Raw genomic sequence first — 17,036 nt, forward strand, 5'->3', positions numbered from 1 at the left:
AGCACAGACGGGGGTTCTTTACAGTAAGAGCGGTGAGATTATGGAACTCTCTGCCAGAGGAAGTGGTGATGGTAAACTCAATAAAAGAGTTCAAACGGAGCCTGGACGTGTTTCTTGAAAGCAATAATATTACAAGTTATGGATATTAGATTAATAGGGAGAGAACGTTGATCCAGGGATTTATTCTGATTGCCATATTTGGAGTCGGGAAGGAATTTTCCCCCTGGTATGGGGCAATTGGCATCTGCTTGATAAGGGTTTTTTGCCTTCCTCTGGATCAACACAGTAGGGACACAATATGTATATAGGTTGAACTTGATGGACTTTGGTCTTTTTTCAACCTTATGAACTATGTTACTATGTTACTATTACAGATTAAATGGAATATATGTATGTACTACATGTCTGTGCATAGATGTATAATAAATGTATGAAACGGATCAGGATTTTGTGTAGTTTTTCTCCTTAATAAAATTCCATGAACCCTGGTTGTGCCTCTCTCATCATGGAGGACATCCTTATTGATCCCACAGGTCCCCCCAGGGTTATATACGTGTGTATGCATTTGCTAACACTGTGGGTATCACACTGGGAAAAAAAGGGATCATTAAAACATATTTCACTTTGTACATGAAACATAGCAATGGGAATCAAAAAAAAAAAGAAACATAGGAATAGAGTTTGACTGCAGACTCGCATCTTCACTCAGGAGTCGGGATAACAATATGCCGATCCCATTCATATCTATATTCCCTTACTGTGTTAACCGCCACCACTCAGTCAGGACATACAGCTACATGCCATGGATTTGATGTTTTTATATCCGGAGCCATCTTGGTCAGTGGCGTAAGTACAGGGGCCGACCCTGCGACTGCTTGTCTTCTCGTGCCTTTTTTACACCATTTTGAACCCTTAATCACGTCGCTTCTTTAAATGTCACTTTATTACTCTGTTAGATTATCTTGATTAGAGTCCCCAAGGGTTTTGTTTATACTTGGCGTTCTCTTGGCAATATATATATATATATATATATATATATATATATATATAATTATAATTATATATATATATACTCTACCATTCAAAAGTACGAGGTCACATAGATCTGTCTCTCTTTTTGTAAGAAAACGAATGTTGTCTATTAAAATGACATGAAATGCATCAGAAATACAGCACAGGCATCATTAATGTTATAAATGACTGAATGATTGTAGCTGCGTTCCAACGGCACGTTGTGTTTAATCCAAGTTTAAATTTAAAAGGCTAATCAATAATTAGAAAACCCCTTTTGCAATTGTTACAGCTAGACATTTATTTTCCAAGTGACCCCACATTTTAGAATGGTAGTCTGTGTGTGATATATATATATGTGTGTGTGTGTATATACCGTGTATATATATATATATATATATATATATAATCACACACTACTGTTTCAGAATTATATATTGACATCATAACTGTAAGCGTTGTCTAGCCGGCTTGTCGCTGAGAGTTCCGAGCCCCGCCCTGCTATTGTGATGTAACAGATGTGCCACGCCCTTCTACTGTGACATAGTGTAGGTTATAAAAGCACTGGCCGTTAGGCCAACAGATGCTTTTGTAAGCTGACAGTACAAGATGAGGAGCATAGCTCTGGTTTTCGTTGTTACTGTTCTGATCCATGTGATCTTTACTTTGGAGATTTACACAAATAGCTGGGCTGTGCACATACCTGATGGCTCTGTAGAGGCAGAACGTATTGCACAGAAATTCGGTTTCATCAACCTTGGCCAGGTGGTGCTTGGCAGTGATTTCTACCATTTATCTCATCGTGGCATTCAAAGGAAATCCTTCAGCCCTCACTGGGGTAGAAATATTCAACTGAAAAAAGAACCCAAGGTTAGCTGGTTTGAGCAGCAGACGCTGAGGAGAAGGGAGAAAAGACAGCCTAGTATGGTTCCCACAGACCCCCTCTTCAGCTTGCAGTGGTACCTGGGTAAAAATCTTGACTTAGGCATCCAGACTGCTTGGAACCGTGGATATACCGGACGAGGCGTGGTGGTGACCGTTCTGGATGAAGGGCTTGAAAAGGACCACCCCGATCTCGCATTAAACTATGATCCGGAAGCGAGTTATGATTTTAATGACGACGATCCTGACCCTCAGCCCCGATATAACTCATCTAATGAGACCAACCACGGGACCCGCTGTGCAGGCGAGGTGGCTGCGGTTGCCAATAATGATATCTGCGGCGCTGGAGTAGCATACAATGCTAGAATAGGAGGTGTGCGAATGCTGGATGGGATAGTCACAGACTTTGTTGAAGCTCAGTCGTTGAGTTTGAACCCACAGCATATTGACATTTATAGCGCCAGCTGGGGTCCCACTGATGATGGAAAGATACTGGATGGACCAGGAGTGTTGTCTTCTGAGGCTTTTTACAAAGGAATACTAAATGGCCGCCGTGGCCTTGGATCTATCTTTGTTTGGGCATCTGGAAACGGTGGCAGGAATGACAACTGCAACAGTGACGGCTACTCCAACAGTATCTACACTGTTGCTGTTGGGGGTGTCACAAATCATGGAACAGTCCCTTGGTACAGTGAGGCGTGTGCATGCAAACTTACAAGCACTTACAGCAGCGGTGGTGGTGAGGAAGAGACTTTTATCACCACTGATATACGCCACACGTGTACAGATAAACACACCGGGACTTCAGCCGCCACTCCACTTGCTGCCGGGATCCTTGCTTTGGCATTGGAGGCAAACCCAGCTCTTACATGGAGGGATATACAACATATCGTGGTAAGAGCGTCCAGTCCTGCCCACCTAATGGCTGACGATTGGGTCATAAATGGAGTGGGAAGAAAAGTGAGCCACTTTTTCGGCTACGGACTCTTGCATGCTGGACGAGTAGTGGAGCTGGCCGAAACATGGGAGACAACGCAGCCTCAAAGAAAGTGCCTCATAACAATTGTGAGCACCCCTAAAAGAGTGCATTCAGATCTGATTTTGACTTACAATGTCACTGCCTGTTCTGGGTCCCCCAATCACATAACATCCCTTGAGCATGTCCAAGCCCAAATGACCCTCAGCTACAGTCGCAGAGGTGACCTGGAAATCTATCTTACCAGTCCTATGGGCACCCGTTCTGTGCTGATGGGCAAGAGACCACATGATACCAGCACTGATGGGTACAGAGATTGGTCCTTCATGACCACACAATCTTGGGATGAAAATCCATTGGGCCTTTGGACCTTAGAATTTAGGAACAGAGGAAGCTACACCAACCACGGATTTCTACATCACGTCACGTTGATTTTGTACGGGACAGATGAACACATGATGTCCAGGAAAATCAAGAAGTCTGTCATGAGAAAGTGTCTGAGGCGGGATAGAAATGGGTCGTGCATAGAATGTTTGGCACCATATTATACCTTTGGAAAGCTCTGTCTATCTTACTGCCCTGCCAAATACTTTAAGTCTACGCAGAGAGCGGAGGTGTCAGAGCCCAGCAGCTTTCACCTTGTTCGTTCTTGTGCCGCTTGCCACCCATCCTGCTTTACGTGTAAAGGGTCGTCTGCCAATAATTGCACTTCCTGTTCCCCTTTATACGAATATAATGGAAAAGACAACTCATGCGTAAGATCTGACTCCCCAAGTGTAGACTTACAGAACGCCTCATTCATCCGGATCCCTCAAACAACATTAGTGGCAGTGATAATGAGTGCGGCCATTGTAATGGTTATGGGACCGCTGGTGGTTTTCATTCACTGGTATCTACGAAAAAGATCACGAGTAGACCCCAGTCCCGTCTGATGGGCAACCACCGTGCTCTAAATCAGATCTGGAATCTGCGCAGGGAGGAGATTTCCTCTGCTTTTGAACACTGATGAGGACAAATTCAACAAGGGAGAGTAGAGACCCAACCTGACGCGGATAGCACTGTTACACCAATAAAATTCCTTTTACTATTTGGCAAAAATACCTTTTCCTTGCTATATTTTACAAATTTAGATTTTAAGTACCTGGAAATTTTATGTTGAATAATAAAACAATTAAACCGTGCTCGCATGCTTGAAGGAAAAGCTTAGACCGATCTCAGATTTCATATCTTGTGTGGATTCCAAAACAAGAATCAAGCATTCTATAGCAATGCACATTGATTAAAGATTGGAAATACATCATTTTTATGTGACTTAATGTCACCACTGACATGTTTGGTTTTATTTTGCATTTAAGTGACTTAAAAGTTATGTAATACCCCAGATCCTTACATCACAATATAGAACGGAAAAGAAACACCTTCACGAGTGGGTAGGTCTTAAAAAATGAATATGAAATAAATTACAGTACCCTACAAATCTTGCTGCTCCCGCAGATCAACACTCCTCATAAGTGTTATAACAAATGATGTATAGGCAAAGGTCGGGGCGCATAGATATGTGGGAAAAAATAAAACAAATATAGTGTAATAAGTTAATACGAAAAAAATAAAAATAGAGATGTTTGTTGCACTCACAAGTGTATTAGAAATAGAAAGCTCGTCAAAAATCCATACTTTCTTTCGTCTTAGGAGCTTCTGTGTAGAAGATAAGAAACGAAATAGTGCAATAAAAAAGATATTGTTTAATGAATATAGATTAAAAACTTACAAACAAGTAGGCATAACAACTGGGTTATGCGTAAGAGCAGTGTCCTTTATAAAGATAAGTGGATGATCATCAAGTCCATGTAAAGTCCAGGTTTTCAATAGTTGTAAAGTTTTCCAAAATATCTCAACGCGTTTCACCAATTCTGGCTTCCTCAGGAGAAAATTTAAGAAATCAATCTGTATCCTGTCTGTGTTTTCGCGGTTCTTTTAAAGGTCCCGGCTCGCCGTCTTGTTCTATTTGCGTCATTTCGACGTCATCACGTTTAGTCTTTTTTCTTTTTTCTTTTCTTTTTTAATTCCTCAGGATGAAATAACGGCAGATGTTGTGGAACCCTCTGTTTCATTCTGTCAACGGGACTCGTAGTCGGCAGTATTCGTAAATCGGTAAGTGTGTAAAATAGATTTATACTGTTAAAAACATGACATATAGAATGTTTTTCATTTAACTATCTTTTCTAGTTACAGGGATATATCGGCAGAGCATCAAGGGACCAACAGAAGGAAAGACAGACAGGCTGATTCAAGATAGAAGACATCTGTGTATGTGGTTTGGCATCCGTCCAAACCTCAATAGGCAAGTGAAACAATGTAGCAACTTAGTAACAATATTAATTGGTACCAATTTAAAGATCCAATGTATTCAGTGAATGTATTTTTATTTTCTTAGGAATCTATCCTGTTGGACAGAACTCCCACACGAAAGAAGACATAAGAGAGAGATGTAGAAGAAAGTATTCTGATTGTACTCTCGCTAATTGATTAATTGAATGCTGTCACGATTATGTTACTGATATCCATCTGTTCTGTGGTTGAACAATTAACCTTCAGATGGAACAAACATGGTGTAAAAATGATGTTATTAAAAGAGAGAAATCTTGTAAAAATATTGTTTAAAAATCATGTGTATAAAATCGTGTATATAAAAAGTATATGAATAAAAACGCTTATATGCAATTTTAATTAGTATGTGTGATAAAATATGTTGTAAATAAAAACTTAATAAAATAAATATAATTTAAAAAAGAAAAAATAAATTTTGATTGTTTGAAAAGGGAATTAATACACAAAAAATGAATGGATTCACAAAAAAATGGATATATCGAATTCTACATTCAATCCGTCTTTCTTGTAGGTTTGAAATTTATATATCCATTCAGTTTCTTTTCTTGATAGCATATCTTTTACATCTCCTCCCCGCCAGTGGGGGGATACTAAATCTATCCCTATTACTTTAAAATCGGAAAACGAGAATTTATTACATTTTATACAGTGTCTTGGGACATCTATATTCATTAAACAATATCGTTTTTATTGCACTATTTCGTTTCTTATCTTCTACACAGAAGCTCCTAAGACGAAAGAAAGTATGGATTTTTGACGAGCTTTCTATTTCTAATACACTTGTGAGTGCAACAAACATCTCTATTTTTATTTTTATCCTTACATCACATACAGAAAAATATTTTGTTATATCTTACAGAAAATATATTTTGAGCATGAATGTCTATGTGTAAGGGTGAGTGAGCATTGATAAAGTATTATATATTGGAAACAATATTTATTTTATTCAACAATCGTTTTGCTTCAGATAATAAACATATAGACAGTGTTATGAGAATCCACACGAATTCCGTACACAAAACAGATAAATGAAAAAGCGACAGATCACGAACAGTAGCGTAATCGCTGCCAGGAATAAAGATGGCGGGTGCGCATTGCTATTGGGAGGACGTGTCATCAGTTCTGACCAATAATGAGCGAGCATTCAGCCGCTAGAATGCGTGGACCAATCCCAGCGCTCTTTTCTCGCCAGTTGAGCAGGAAGCAGGAAGCGACGTTGTGTCAGAATGCTGTGAGGGACTCCAGTACGAGTGACAGGACATGAACCCGCTCCTGCTCCCTGTGTGTTTGGGGTTCGTGGTCGCCCCGCCGGTACAGAATGCCAAGGAGAGCCGGTTTAGTGAGCAGGTGACCGCATGCCTTTATGTTTAAATGGGCCGGTGTTGGGGCTCTTGGAAGTCTGTAGTACCGCCAAATACCTTTATTCTGCATCCGCGCTACCGGCTGTCACAGGTTTCACCTGCACATTCACACTCATTTGTAATGTTCGTGTTTGCGTGAATTAGTAATTATATGGCGTCATTAGAGCTCATTTATGTCATAAGAGAACTGAAACATGGTACATGCTAACAGGGAGGATAAAAAGGAAGGCCGTAGGCCGTAGACTATAATAAAAGGGGCATAAAAAGTGATTTTTTTTTGAATTTTTATAAACCCTACATCTTAAAGTTTTAAGACTATTACATTCCTCTTAGGATGTCCTCCTTCTAATAGGAATGTTTTGCTATAATTCTTGTGTCCCGGAGTAACACGAGCACTTTGTATGGTCAGGAGATTGTTGTGTACACCCGTGTAGTTTACGGTGTTGCCGTGTTGTTACTGTTATGTCGGCCGTGTGGAGATGTATGCGGGTCCGCGCCTGTGTGCGCCGCTGGAGATAGCGGTTTGTGTGATCATTAGAGGAGGTTCTGGGTCCCTGACCGTTATTCACAGTTAGTGTGCCAGAAGGGGTCCGCGATGTGTCTGTTCCAGATATTCTATTATAGTGCTTGTTTTTTTTTCCTTCTTTTAAGGATCGACATTATTATGTATCTCCAGTGCTGAGTGTACTTTTGTTTTGTTTTATTATGTTCTGTGGTCAGTATGGCTAGCAGGTAATCTCTTTAGTGCCGACAGATTATACTTCCAGGAGGTCTGCCCTTTCCCATCTTTCTCTGGGTTTAGATGAAGAGCTGGTATTCTTTTTTGGTGATTTTTAATGGAATAACTCTTGAGGCTCTTTATCTCACCCATCTTTCCTGCGTTCCAACGGCACGTTGTGTTTGCTAATCCAAGTTTAAAAGGCTAATCAATCGTTAAAAAACCTTTTGCAATTGATACATGAAAGTGACCCCACATTTTGGGTCTTCTAATCGGGGTCGTCTTCTAATCAGACCTCAAATAGAGGTCTGATTATGAGACTAAGATCCAGATCCCCCGCACCGCTGCAGGGGACCTGGATCCTCCTGTCTCCCCCCCCCATACACACACTTACCGGTGCTTCCTGCTGTGTTGCCGGGGCAGCGATCCGCGTACACAACGTCCGCTGCAGCCGGAAGGAGGTGTGGCTAGCAGCGGGGGTTGTCTGCGTCCGTCGTGTATACCTTCCCCGGCTGTCAGAGATCAGAGTTCCTCGCACCGCTGCGGGGAACTCTGATCTCTGACAGCCAGGGAAGCTATATGAGACGGACGCAGACAAACCCCGCTGCCAACAAACCCCGCTGCAGCGGAAGGAGATGTTAACCCGCTGCCCCAGCAAAACAGCAGGAAATTGGAAGCACCGGTAAGTAAGTAAGTGTGTGTGTGTGTGTGTGTGTGTGTGTGTTAAATGGGGGCATAGGGCATTTCTGGAATGCCTTATACCCCTATATGCCACTCTGGCACTTAGGGGGTTAAAAAGCATATTATGGGGCAGAGTGGCATATAGGGAGGTATAAGGCATTTCACCTCCCTATATGCCACTCTGCCCCATAATATGCCTTTTAACCCCCTAAATGCCAGAGTGGCATATAGGGGTATAAGGCATTTCTGGAGGCAGAGTGCTCTATACAATGCCTTTTAACTCCCTTAATTCCACTCTGCCTCCTGGAATGCCTTATACCTCCCTATATGCCACTCTGCCCCATAATATGCATTTTAACCCCCTAAATGCCAGAGTGGCATTTAGGGGTATAAGGCATTTCTGGAGGCAGAGTGGCACATAGGGGGTCAAAAGGCATACCATGGGGCACAGTGGCATATAGAGGGTTAAAAGGCATATCATGGGCCACAGTGCCATATTGGAGTGGCAAGCCTGGGGGCAGATGTGCGTAACTGGGGGACAGGTTGGAAAATACAAGGAAATAAAAACAAAAAAAATATTTTTCTCAATCATAGCTTTATAAAAAAAATAGTTTACATGAATTAACATTTTCTGGTAAAACTTTTTTCCTTTAGGGTCGTCTTATATTCAGGCTTTTTCTTTTTTTCCTAAATTAATATTCAGATTTGGGGGGTCGTCTTATAATCAGGGTCGTCTTATAATCGAGCAAATGCGGTAGTTAGATTAGATGGAATTATTATTACCCTTTATCTGTTCAGAGAAAGAAATTAAGATGCGCTGTACAATTAAATTGGAGCAGTTAACACATTAGTAGCTGAGAACCCTGCATGTGAGCCATTATCACCCTTTATAGCATTTTAAACAATTGCTGTGTTTTAGGGAGTGACAGATGAATGATTAAATGTTAAATGGTTAAATGTCCAATGTAATAAGATGTTTTGTGTTTTTTTCTGGAGTCAAACTAAGTGAAATTATATCTTTTTTTTTTTTCCCCTACGGAATGACAGCACTGGGTCAGTGTTCATAGGAATAAAACGTAGATTTTGGTACACACATACTTAGTACAGTCACAGGTTCTAAGAGTCAGATTAAGTGAAAATATAGCTGTGTGCTAGAGAATGACAGATGAATCCCTATAGGGTATAATAAGAGAAAATAAGTTGTTTCACTGCCGAAACGCTGTGGCATATCCTATAGGTCGTCAGCACACATTTTCCCATTAATCTCTTCCGTGTCCCCATCTTCTTTCTTGGTCATCTTCTTCCTGATTTCTGCTCGGCTATGCTGGCTGGCGAAAAAGGTATGAGGACATTGAGAGTGTGATAGTGAATGGAGCACTAATAATAATAATAATAATAATAATAATAATAATAAAAAAAAAACAAAAAAAAAACCCTGAATCTCATCCAAACCGAAAGGTGCAGGAAAGGAAAAATTGAAATTGTGTCCAAATCATTTTTGGTCCATGTACTCAAGTCTAGTTAAACATTCAGTGATTAATATGCCCCCTTTAACTGCCTTGTATTGTATTATAAAAAATACAGCATGCTTTTTTTGGATGAGGCTGGCAGAGATAGTTTGAGTTTGGTAGAATTATGAATATTATGTGTTTTATTAATTTCATTATAAAATAAAAAATTAAAACCCCCTATATTATAACAGAAAAGTGTTAATTGGTTCTCTGCCTTAATAATCTTATTATTATTATTATTATCTTTTATTTATATAGCGCCAACAGTTTACGCAGCGCTTAATACAATACATAAATTCAAGGGGTCTGACGAGACAAACCGATACATTTGGTGGAGAGGACCCTGCAAGCTTACAATCTTGAGGGAATGGGGTGACAAACATAAGGCACAGAGGAAGGGTGAGAGGTGGTGTGGGGGTATCAGTGATGGGGTGAGAGGTAGTATGGTGGTCATGTCAATGACAAGGAAGTTCTAGAAGCTAAGATGGTAGATGGTAGTAGAAGTGTGGATCAGGGGGTCGCGGTGGATGGAATCTACTTGGTTTTTGCCAAGGCGTTTGACTCGGTTCCACACAATAGGTTAGTATTCAAACTGAAGGAAATTGGCCTAGATGCAAATTCTTGTTCTTGGGTAGAACATCGGCTTAGAGGTAGAGAACAGAGAGTTGTTATAAATGGTAAATTTTCAAGCTGGTCAAAAGTGGTAAGTGGTGTCCCTCAGGGTTCTGTTCTGGGACCAATTTTATTCAACATATTTATAAATGACCTGGCAGGAGGCATTGAAAGTCATGTTTCTGTGTTTGCAGATGACACAAAACTAGGTAAAGTTATACAGGGCGAGCAGGATATTAATGTGCTGCAGAGGGATCTAGATAGACTGGGGGACTGGGCACTCAAATGGCAGATGAAATTCAATGTAGATAAATGTAAAGTTATGCACTTCGGGGTAGCGAATGCACAAGCAACCTACACCCTAAACGGTAGTGAATTAGGGGTAATGACAAATGAGAAGGATTTGGGAATTGTTATAGACAACAAACTAGGCAACAATGTGCAGTGTCAGTCTGCGGTTGCTAAGGCCAGTAAGGTATTGTCGTGTATAAAAAGGGGCATCAAGTCGCGGAATAAAGATATAATTTTGCCTCTGTATAAATCAATGGTAAGGCCGCACCTTGAATATGCTGTGCAATTTTGGGCGCCTTTTCTAAAGAAGGATATCATAGCACTAGAAAGGGTGCAGAGGCGGGCTACAAAATTAATAAAAGGAATGGAGCAATATAGTTATGAAGAAAGGTTAACTAATTTAAATCTGTTTAGTTTAGAAAAACGTCGCCTCAGAGGGGATATGATAGCATTATATAAATATATTCGGGGCCAATACAAACCATTGTGTGGAAATCTGTTCATAAACAGGACTATGCATAGGACACGTGGTCATGCATTTAGACTGGAAGAAAGGAGATTTAGACTAAAGCAGAGGAAAGGGTTTTTTACAGTAAGGGCAGTAAGGATGTGGAATTCTCTGCCTGCAGAGGTAGTTTTATCAGAGTCTGTACAGACGTTTAAACTGCAACTGGATGGATACCTGGAAAAACATAATATTCAGGGATATAATCTTTAATTATGGGGAAACAGCTTATTGATCCAAGGAGAAATCTGACTGCCATTTTGGGGTCAAGAAGGAATTTTTTTCCCTGGTTAGTGCAAAATTGGAAAGAGCGAAGCCAGGGTTTTTTGCCTTCTTTTGGATCAAACAGCAACAAATTAACAGATATAGGAAAGGCTGAACTTGATGGACGCATGTCTTTTTTCAGCCTATGTAACTATGTAACTATGTAACCGGAGCAAAAGTGGTAGATGTGTTAATTTTTGCGTTTTAATCTAGGATGGTGGCCATTGAATCGAAATATCCTCTAGACTGTAAGTTTACGGACCGGTCTCTATTTACTTAACGTAAATGATCGTTTTTAATCTGTCAGTTCTAGTTTTGTCAGACTCTGAATGTATGGACTATAGGAATATATTCTAAATATATATTATATTATAAATAAAAGATAATATTCTTGATGTTTTTCAGCACGGAAACACGATCAGCACGGTCAAAGTGACAGTGTCCAGCTTACCGTGGAATGAGGAGAACTCTGGTCTCGTATATATATAAAGCTTCCGCATGAAGAGGACGTGTTGGCGGGTCACCGCCTGTTACCAGCCGCACTAAACATGTCGGTGTTTTAGCAGCAATCAAACGAGGGACTGGATTATAAACAAAACCGAACAACAAATACAGTGGTTTTTTTTTAACGTATTTATTTCATGCTTCTAGTGCCGTTCTGTACACCCAGTGCCCTCCGCGCGGTCTGCCATCTGTACCTCATCTCAAGGAGCTGCCGTGTTTGTGAGGGCGAAATGTTCACCATAAGCAGACATGGAAGTAGTTAACCCATTAAAACGGATAGTCGGCATAGAAAGTATAAATCAAGCTATTATGTGGCTTTTGTTTATATTATGACTAAAGATCTGAACAGTTTTCAATTATTACAGATTAAATGGAATATATGTATGTACTACATGTCTGTGCATAGATGTATAATAAATGTATGAAACGGATCAGGATTTTGTGTAGTTTTTCTCCTTAATAAAATTCCATGAACCCTGGTTGTGCCTCTCTCATCATGGAGGACATCCTTATTGATCCCACAGGTTCCCCCCAGGGTTATATACGTGTGTATGCATTTGCTAACACTGTGGGTATCACACTGGGAAAAAAAGGGATCATTAAAACATATTTCACTTTGTACATGAAACATAGCAATGGGAATCAAAAAAAAAAAGAAACATAGGAATAGAGTTTGACTGCAGACTCGCATCTTCACTCAGGAGTCGGGATAACAATATGCCGATCCCATTCATATCTATATTCCCTTACTGTGTTAACCGCCACCACTCAGTCAGGACATACAGCTACATGCCATGGATTTGATGTTTTTATATCCGGAGCCATCTTGGTCAGTGGCGTAAGTACAGGGGCCGACCCTGCGACTGCTTGTCTTCTCGTGCCTTTTTTACACCATTTTGAACCCTTAATCACGTCGCTTCTTTAAATGTCACTTTATTACTCTGTTAGATTATCTTGATTAGAGTCCCCAAGGGTTTTGTTTATACTTGGCGTTCTCTTGGCAATATATATATATATATATATATAATTATAATTATATATATATATACTCTACCATTCAAAAGTACGAGGTCACATAGATCTGTCTCTCTTTTTGTAAGAAAACGAATGTTGTCTATTAAAATGACATGAAATGCATCAGAAATACAGCACAGGCATCATTAATGTTATAAATGACTGAATGATTGTAGCTGCGTTCCAACAGCACGTTGTGTTTAATCCAAGTTTAAATTTAAAAGGCTAATCAATAATTAGAAAACCCCTTTTGCAATTGTTACAGCTAGACATTTATTTTCCAAGTGACCCCACATTTTAGAATGGTAGTCTGTGTGTGATATATATATATATATATGTGTGTGTGTGTATATACCGTGTATATATATATATATATATATATATATATATAATCACACACTACTGTTTCAGAATTATATATTGACATCATAACTGTAAGCGTTGTCTAGCCGGCTTGTCGCTGAGAGTTCCGAGCCCCGCCCTGCTATTGTGATGTAACAGATGTGCCACGCCCTTCTACTGTGACATAGTGTAGGTTATAAAAGCACTGGCCGTTAGGCCAACAGATGCTTTTGTAAGCTGACAGTACAAGATGAGGAGCATAGCTCTGGTTTTCGTTGTTACTGTTCTGATCCATGTGATCTTTACTTTGGAGATTTACACAAATAGCTGGGCTGTGCACATACCTGATGGCTCTGTAGAGGCAGAACGTATTGCACAGAAATTCGGTTTCATCAACCTTGGCCAGGTGGTGCTTGGCAGTGATTTCTACCATTTATCTCATCGTGGCATTCAAAGGAAATCCTTCAGCCCTCACTGGGGTAGAAATATTCAACTGAAAAAAGAACCCAAGGTTAGCTGGTTTGAGCAGCAGACGCTGAGGAGAAGGGAGAAAAGACAGCCTAGTATGGTTCCCACAGACCCCCTCTTCAGCTTGCAGTGGTACCTGGGTAAAAATCTTGACTTAGGCGTCCAGACTGCTTGGAACCGTGGATATACCGGACGAGGCGTGGTGGTGACCGTTCTGGATGAAGGGCTTGAAAAGGACCACCCCGATCTCGCATTAAACTATGATCCGGAAGCGAGTTATGATTTTAATGACGACGATCCTGACCCTCAGCCCCGATATAACTCATCTAATGAGACCAACCACGGGACCCGCTGTGCAGGCGAGGTGGCTGCGGTTGCCAATAATGATATCTGCGGCGCTGGAGTAGCATACAACGCTAGAATAGGAGGTGTGCGAATGCTGGATGGGATAGTCACAGACTTTGTTGAAGCTCAGTCGTTGAGTTTGAACCCACAGCATATTGACATTTATAGCGCCAGCTGGGGTCCCACTGATGATGGAAAGATACTGGATGGACCAGGAGTGTTGTCTTCTGAGGCTTTTTACAAAGGAATACTAAATGGCCGCCGTGGCCTTGGATCTATCTTTGTTTGGGCTTCTGGAAACGGTGGCAGGAATGACAACTGCAACAGTGACGGCTACTCCAACAGTATCTACACTGTTGCTGTTGGGGGTGTCACAAATCATGGAACAGTCCCTTGGTACAGTGAGGCGTGTGCATGCAAACTTACAAGCACTTACAGCAGCGGTGGTGGTGAGGAAGAGACTTTTATCACCACTGATATACGCCACACGTGTACAGATAAACACACCGGGACTTCAGCCGCCACTCCACTTGCTGCCGGGATCCTTGCTTTGGCATTGGAGGCAAACCCAGCTCTTACATGGAGGGATATACAACATATCGTGGTAAGAGCGTCCAGTCCTGCCCACCTAATGGCTGATGATTGGGTCATAAATGGAGTGGGAAGAAAAGTGAGCCACTTTTTCGGCTACGGACTCTTGCATGCTGGACGAGTAGTGGAGCTGGCCGAAACATGGGAGACAACGCAGCCTCAAAGAAAGTGCCTCATAACAATTGTGAGCACCCCTAAAAGAGTGCATTCAGATCTGATTTTGACTTACAATGTCACTGCCTGTTCTGGGTCCCCCAATCACATAACATCCCTTGAGCATGTCCAAGCCCAAATGACCCTCAGCTACAGTCGCAGAGGTGACCTGGAAATCTATCTTACCAGTCCTATGGGCACCCGTTCTGTGCTGATGGGCAAGAGACCACATGATACCAGCACTGATGGGTACAGAGATTGGTCCTTCATGACCACACAATCTTGGGATGAAAATCCATTGGGCCTTTGGACCTTAGAATTTAGGAACAGAGGAAGCTACACCAACCACGGATTTCTACATCACGTCACGTTGATTTTGTACGGGACAGATGAACACATGATGTCCAGGAAAATCAAGAAGTCTGTCATGAGAAAGTGTCTGAGGCGGGATAGAAATGGGTCGTGCATAGAATGTTTGGCACCATATTATACCTTTGGAAAGCTCTGTCTATCTTACTGCCCTGCCAAATACTTTAAGTCTACGCAGAGAGCGGAGGTGTCAGAGCCCAGCAGCTTTCACCTTGTTCGTTCTTGTGCCGCTTGCCACCCATCCTGCTTTACGTGTAAAGGGTCGTCTGCCAATAATTGCACTTCCTGTTCCCCTTTATACGAATATAATGGAAAAGACAACTCATGCGTAAGATCTGACTCCCCAAGTGTAGACTTACAGAACGCCTCATTCATCCGGATCCCTCAAACAACATTAGTGGCAGTGATAATGAGTGCGGCCATTGTAATGGTTATGGGACCGCTGGTGGTTTTCATTCACTGGTATCTACGAAAAAGATCACGAGTAGACCCCAGTCCCGTCTGATGGGCAACCACCGTGCTCTAAATCAGATCTGGAATCTGCGCAGGGAGGAGATTTCCTCTGCTTTTGAACACTGATGAGGACAAATTCAACAAGGGAGAGTAGAGACCCAACCTGACGCGGATAGCACTGTTACACCAATAAAATTCCTTTTACTATTTGGCAAAAATACCTTTTCCTTGCTATATTTTACAAATTTAGATTTTAAGTACCTGGAAATTTTATGTTGAATAATAAAACAATTAAACCGTGCTCGCATGCTTGAAGGAAAAGCTTAGACCGATCTCAGATTTCATATCTTGTGTGGATTCCAAAACAAGAATCAAGCATTCTATAGCAATGCACATTGATTAAAGATTGGAAATACATCATTTTTATGTGACTTAATGTCACCACTGACATGTTTGGTTTTATTTTGCATTTAAGTGACTTAAAAGTTATGTAATACCCCAGATCCTTACATCACAATATAGAACGGAAAAGAAACACCTTCACGAGTGGGTAGGTCTTAAAAAATGAATATGAAATAAATTACAGTACCCTACAAATCTTGCTGCTCCCGCAGATCAACACTCCTCATAAGTGTTATAACAAATGATGTATAGGCAAAGGTCGGGGCGCATAGATATGTGGGAAAAAATAAAACAAATATAGTGTAATAAGTTAATACGAAAAAAATAAAAATAGAGATGTTTGTTGCACTCACAAGTGTATTAGAAATAGAAAGCTCGTCAAAAATCCATACTTTCTTTCGTCTTAGGAGCTTCTGTGTAGAAGATAAGAAACGAAATGCAATAAAAAAGATATTGTTTAATGAATATAGATTAAAAACTTACAAACAAGTAGGCATAACAACTGGGTTATGCGTAAGAGCAGTGTCCTTTATAAAGATAAGTGGATGATCATCAAGTCCATGTAAAGTCCAGGTTTTCAATAGTTGTAAAGTTTTCCAAAATATCTCAACGCGTTTCACCAATTCTGGCTTCCTCAGGAGAAAATTTAAGAAATCAATCTGTATCCTGTCTGTGTTTTCGCGGTTCTTTTAAAGGTCCCGGCTCGCCGTCTTGTTCTATTTGCGTCATTTCGACGTCATCACGTTTAGTCTTTTTTCTTTTTTCTTTTCTTTTTTAATTCCTCAGGATGAAATAACGGCAGATGTTGTGGAACCCTCTGTTTCATTCTGTCAACGGGACTCGTAGTCGGCAGTATTCGTAAATCGGTAAGTGTGTAAAATAGATTTATACTGTTAAAAACATGACATATAGAATGTTTTTCATTTAACTATCTTTTCTAGTTACAGGGATATATCGGCAGAGCATCAAGGGACCAACAGAAGGAAAGACAGACAGGCTGATTCAAGATAGAAGACATCTGTGTATGTGGTTTGGCATCCGTCCAAACCTCAATAGGCAAGTGAAACAATGTAGCAACTTAGTAACAATATTAATTGGTACCAATTTAAAGATCCAATGTATTCAGTGAATGTATTTTTATTTTCTTAGGAATCTATCCTGTTGGACAGAACTCCCACACGAAAGAAGACATAAG

General features: G+C 40.7%; 2 pseudogenes; both read left to right on the forward strand.

Annotated features, from left to right (window-relative positions):
- Positions 1-1,620: 1,620 nt before the first annotated feature.
- LOC149281617 (proprotein convertase subtilisin/kexin type 4 pseudogene) lies at positions 1,621-5,000 on the forward strand (annotated as a pseudogene).
- Positions 5,001-13,310: 8,310 nt separating this feature from the next.
- On the forward strand, positions 13,311-16,687 carry LOC149281618 (proprotein convertase subtilisin/kexin type 4 pseudogene; annotated as a pseudogene).
- The last annotated feature ends 349 nt before the right edge of the window (positions 16,688-17,036 follow it).

Source organism: Sceloporus occidentalis, unplaced genomic scaffold, assembly GCF_023333645.1.
Source record: "Sceloporus occidentalis isolate IW3139 unplaced genomic scaffold, rSceOcc1.0.p SCAF_130, whole genome shotgun sequence".
NCBI lineage: Eukaryota > Metazoa > Chordata > Lepidosauria > Squamata > Phrynosomatidae > Sceloporus > Sceloporus occidentalis.